Source organism: Octodon degus, unplaced genomic scaffold, assembly GCF_000260255.1.
Source record: "Octodon degus isolate 3935 unplaced genomic scaffold, OctDeg1.0 scaffold00125, whole genome shotgun sequence".
Classification (NCBI taxonomy): Eukaryota; Metazoa; Chordata; class Mammalia; order Rodentia; family Octodontidae; genus Octodon; species Octodon degus.
In genome coordinates this window covers 9,037,979-9,044,397 of record NW_004524701.1, presented here as the reverse complement: position 1 = coordinate 9,044,397, position 6,419 = coordinate 9,037,979, and the positions used below count along the sequence as shown (strand labels likewise).

At 33.8% G+C, this 6,419-nt stretch overlaps 1 pseudogene; it reads right to left on the bottom strand.

Moving 5' to 3' along the window:
- LOC101587488 overlaps positions 1–6,419 on the bottom strand; it is a 100,772-nt pseudogene that overhangs the window by 47,966 nt on the left and 46,387 nt on the right.

The following is a 6,419-nucleotide window of genomic DNA, read 5'->3' as shown; positions in this document are numbered from 1 at the left end:
TTAGAAACTTTAAAAAGTATATTTCCATTTTCTGTTGACTTTAAAAAAAGCAGAGGTTTGTATCTATGTTGTTTATTTATTATTTCTTGCCTATATCTTGTAATATGACAAACTTCTTTGGCAGTAACAATACACAATGTACTAACCATTGTTACTCTCCTAAAAAAATAAATAAATAAATAAAAATTGAAAACATCCACAACACTTTTGGAGAAGGCTGTTGACTGGTATCAGAACAATGCACTAAGATGAGTTCACAAAGACAAGATTTCATGAGCCACCACACTAAGATTCTGCTCAATGAAGCAAAAGCATATGAATCTTAAAAGTCATATACCTTCATGGTCTTCTTCTTGTCTGTTTAGTACCACAGCACAGGGGTCTCCATTAATCACATCCAGGAATAAGTCAGCAGGGTTGTTGTAGGGTTTACAGCTATAACCTAAGAAAGAAGGCAAAGCAAGAACACAAAACTAATAGTCTGGGAATATAGAGGGTTCACTTTTAGAGAATGGGTAAGGTGAGGTCTAGAAACATAGATTCTAACAACTTCTTCATCTTCTTGCTCTCTTTCTCATCAATTCATCTTTTCTTCTGAGGCATTCAGTCATATAATAACATAATTTTCTCTCTCAGACAGATACATTATCTGGCTCCCATGCCAACTTAAAAATAATCTTCACACATCTTACCTTTGTCCTTACCTCACAAAAATCATGCAACCCAAAAAGCTATTAATATTCTACGCTTCTTAATACTTATTCATAAATATAAAGCTAGTATGAAAAGGTATAAAATGCCCATGTGCACTGTGTTCTATAAGTCCCTGTAAGGAAAGCTGGAACAGCATACACATATCACCAGAGTATTCCACCCAACAAAATACACATTTTCTTTACTGAGTTGAGGACAGGAGAGAGATGGGGAAAGAGATATACCTATGTATGTAAGGAGGATGGTTTGTACAACTGGTTTGTGGATTTCTGCTAGTCGATGGAAAGAAGCAGTCAATCTTTAATTTGTTTTGTCTTTTTTCAATTACTTTCCATTTTTCTCTATATTACTTTCTTATATATATATTTTCTTTTTTGCTCCAATTTTGCATGCATATATATGAACAACTAATTGGAAGACAGCACTATGCAATACAACAAAATGTGAAATTCGTAATTTTTTGGTGAAATTATATATCATTTATAATTTTTCTGCTTTAAAACTATTTTGTTCTCTAAAAAACATACACATTCTTTACAGCTGCATATGGTGTTTTGTCGAATAAGCAAACATATCTAAATAAATGCAAAGGAATAAAATCTTTCCCATAGATAATATCAGATTATAGCACAATAAAAGTAGAAATCAACAACAAAAAAGCCAAAAAAACTATGCAAATGTATGGAAATTAAATAACACACCACTGAATGATCAATGGGTCACAGAGGAAATTAAGGAAGAAATAAGACAGTCCCATAATTAAATGATAATGACAGTACAACATAACAGAACTTAAGGAACACAGTAAAAGAAACGATATAGGGAAGATTATAGCTGTGGATACTCACATTACAAAAACAGAATAAGCCCAAATAAATAACTTAATGATAAATTTCAAGGTCTTACCAAAAAAAGAATAGTTCAAACCCAGAGCTTGCATAAGGAATGAAATTATAAAGATCTGGAAAGAACTGATGAAATGAGGACTAAACATAAATAAAGCTGGGAATAAGCAAAATAGATAAACCCTTCGCCATTCTTACCAAATAGGGAAAGAAAAGATGCAAATCAATGCAATTAGAAAAGAAAAAGATAAAATCACCATTGGATTTAGACAATGTCACAGTTAAAAAATAATTAACAACTACTTCAGAAACATATATGTAAAAAACTAAACTCAGAAGAAATTTCTAGATTCATACATATTACCAAAATGAAAATTGAAAATCTGAACTATTAGATAACAGGAAATGAAATTGAAGCACAATTTTTCCAAAGTACAAGCTACAGAATTTCACCAAACAAAATAATATGAATTTCACAGCTTTTGTTGTATTACATAATGTTGTGTGTTGCATAATGACATAGATAGCATCATGTAATACAGCAACCATTGCTGAATTCCTAAAACTTTCTTTAATGAAATCTTGTGTCTTTTCTAATGCTTTTTTCTATCACTATTTTATATTCTTTAAAAATAAAAATAAGTAAAAATTTAAAAGATACTGCAAAACAAAATGCATTAAATAATCAAGATCATACACCATGAAAAAATAAGCTTCATCCCAAGGATGCAAGGATGATTCAAAGTTTATGAAGCAATAAGTGTAATTCATCATATAAACAGAAGCAAGGACAATGACCACATGATCGTCTGAATATACACAGAGAAAATTTTGCACAAAATTCAGCATCCATTCATGATAAAATCTTTGAAAAAAATAGGTATATCAAGAAATTATTCTAACCTCATAAATCCATGTACAATCAACCTTCTCCAACATCATATTAAATAGGGAAAAACTGAAAGCCTTCTCTTTAAAATCAGGAACAAGCCAATAATGTTCACTGTCATCACTCCTATTCAACAAAATCCTTGAAATATTGACTAGAACAGTCATGAAAGAGAAAGAAATAAAATTAAAATGTATAGAAAAGGACAAAGTCAAAACATTGTACCATTATTTGTGGTGACATGTCCCCTTATATGCAAGACCCACAAGTCTCCAACAAAGGCTCCTGGAGCTAACAATCAAATTCAGCAATGTAGCAGGATACAAAATAAACACAAAAAATTAATAGCAATTCTATACAATAATGAACTCACTGAAAAATACATTACAAAAACATCATCATTCATAATAGCATAAAAAACATCAAATACTTAGGAATTATCCTAAGGAAACAGTCTTTATCTCTACAGTGAAATTATAACACTCTGAAAAAGGAAATTGAGAAGGACATCAGGAAATGGAAAGATATCCCTATCCGTAGATAAGCAGAACTAATATAACCAAATAGTTACACTGCCAATTCTGATATACAGATTTAATGTAATTTCAATCAAAACAGCAACAATATTTCTCATAGATCTAGAGTAACAGAGACCAGGGTTCAATACCCAGCACCACATTCCTCACTGATCCATCCCCGGGCAAGCTGAGCCTGCTACAAAGTCCAGGTGTGGCAGCACATGCTTGCATCCCAGTGCTGAGGGCAGAAGGAACTAAAAACAGGAGGATTACTACAGAGTCCAAGCTATGTAGTGAGACCCTGTACCAAATACATTAAAAAAAAAAAAGTTTTGAGAAAACAATCCTAAAGTCTACATGGAACACAAAGAGACACAGAATATCAAAAGCAATCCTTGATAAAAAAAAAAAAGCAAATCAGATCACATAGCAATTCCCAACTTGAAGTTATACTGTAAAGCCACGATGTTGAAAATAGTATGGTACTAGTAGAAAAACACACACTTGTGGATCAATGGAGCAGAAGAGAAGCAGCAGAACAACTTGGGGTACATATAGCAAGTTGATCTTTAACAAAAAGACCAAAAATACACTGAAGAGATAATAACCTCTTTAATAAATAATCCTTGGAAAATTGTATATTCAAATGCAGAAGATTGAGTCTAGCCACATATTAAACTAAAATTACCATGTACTAAGCTAAAATCAAAATATATCTACATACAAAAACAGAAACAATCCACTGCAAGGTAAAATATATACAACTCTTAAAGACATAGCCATAGGCAAGGATTTTTGATTGGAATCTTAATGGCACAAGAAATAACAGCAATAATCCAGAAGTGGGATCATATCAAATTATAAAGCTTCTACGCAGCAAAGAAAAAACCAACACAGTGAAGAGACAACCTGCAGAACAAGGGTAAAAAAATTGTCATCTATTTCTTAGACCAACAGCTAATATCTAGATCATATAAAGAACTCAAAAAAATTAAACTCCCTGAAAGAAAAAAACCAAAAACTAGAAGCATAAATAGTCAATAAATACACAAATAAGTGTTCAACATTGCAAGTTGTTAAGGAAATGAAAATTAAAACTGCTTTGAGATACCATCTTATCCCAGAAAGAATGGTTATCATCAAAATTATCAAATAATAACGGTACTCATCTACACTGTTTATGGAAATGTAAAGTAGTATACCCACCATGGAAATCAGTGTGAATACTATTCACAATTTCTACCTAAATCTTAGAAACAGTATAAATGCCCATGAGGAAATGAATGGAAAAGGAAAATGTGCATTTATATAGAATGGAGTACTACTCTACCATAAAGAAAGATAAATTTCATTCCACTTCTGCTGGCCTACCGGGATGGAGCTGTAGGACTGGCAGCCACCAGGCAGAGCTAGCCCATTCCATACTGCTGGGCCCAGTCAAGCCCAGACTGAGGCCCAGAACTCCAGGACCATTCCCTAGACACAGAAGCGGCAGCCGGTAACTGGAGTGAGCCAATGTGCTTTAGGTGTCTGGAAGTGTCTACATGTGTAAAAGGGAGGTGCCCAGAGAGAACTCAGGGAAACTATTTTAAATACAAATTTGAGATTTAAGGTCTGCTTGGTTATATAGCAGGAATGTTTGCTCCTATGGTCTAAAGTACAAACCCATCAATTAAAAAAGATTACACATTTATAACTTTTACTAGCTGGTATTAGTAATGCTCACTGTTCTACTATAAAGAGGAAAACATATTTCTCTTAATCACATGTTTTAATTATTAATATTGGGAGGTACTTGGGTAATAACTTCACAAAAGCCCTACACTGAAGGGCAGAGGACAGTGCCAAGCAGAAAGCAATATCTCATTCTCAATCAAAAGAGAAGGCAAAATCTTGGGACACACACAAAACAATAATCTCTGAGATAGTATAGTCTGACTCCAGTGATACAACTACCTACTATGAAACTTTCACAAAAAGGTATCACAGAAATCAAATAAAGAGTTCTTTCTGAAATAGAAAATGACAAAAAGAAGGAGCAAAATGCAACCTCAGGCCCAGAATCCATCCAACCCTAACAGAGGAGACATTGGCATAGAATAAATCTGAAGCCACACACCTGAAATCTCTGAAATAATAGCAACTTCAGTGAAAAAAAAATTCAGAAGTGGATAGAGGAAATCAGATCAGAGTTAAACTCACAGGGAAAAAAAGAAATGAGAACTACAATGAAAGAACTTCTAAAAAAAGCATTTCTAAAGAAAACATTAATAAAAAATAGAGAATAGAAAAATGATGGAAACCATGAAAGAGCAATATAGAAAAGAAATAGGATGCCTGAAGCAGATTCAAAGATATATACAGGAAATTAAAAACTCAATCAGAATTTGGCAAGACCATTTGAATATAAGTGAAGACAGGCTTTCAGGCTTTGAAGACACTGCTGTAGTTAGTGAAAAGGTAAGGAAAGATATCTTCAAAACATTCCAGGAAATAATACTTCAACATCTGCAACATGAAACAAAGATGAACATAAGACTGAATAATATGCAACAGTGAGAGAAAGGCAACACAAATGACATAAAGGGAATATGGGCAAAAGTAATAGCAGAAAAATTCCCAAATATGGGAAAACAATCTGATATTCAGGTAACTGAGATATATAAAAGCCCCAATAAGACTAAGCCAATTAAAATTACAGCCAGACATATAATAGACAAGATCCAAGAAATCCAGCACAAGAACAATAGTCTCTAGAAGGGCCAGTCAAATACCTCAGTGGATTAAAATACCTGCAAGCAGGTACAGGGGCCAGGGATTCAATCGCTGGGCCTGCTGTGCTGGCCCCACCCCAAGGGCATGCAGAGACAACAACTGAGACTGAGCATGGTGGCATGCTCCTCTAATCCCAGCTCTTGGGAGGCTGCAAACAGGCATATCGCTATGAGTCCGATTTAGTGGTAAGATCCTGAACACCCTGTAGACACTTCTCTAAAATACAAAACTTAGATAAATAAATAAATAAATGCCTCTAGAGAAAAGAAACAGATCACATTTAAAGGACAACCCATTAGAATAACAGCAGACTTCTCCTCACAAACCATTAAGTCAAAAAGAGCATGGAGCAAAGTACTACAAGACTTGCAAGAAAACAAATCCTAATCCAGACTAACAAACCATGCAAAACTCTCTTTCAAGTTTAATGGAGAATTCACGACAATCAAAACAGCCTTATACAGAATATTAAAGATATTCTAGGAAGGGATCAAAATGCCCATAATTCCAAGAATGGCAAAGAAAGAACCCACCAAACTTGGCAAACTATTAAACACAGGATAAATGTAAGGAACAAACAATAGAAAATAATGTGACAAACCTAGGTCAATACATATCAATTAAAATTACCAATATATAGACCCAGCCCTAGCCCAGGTCCGGTGAGTGTGTGGAGAG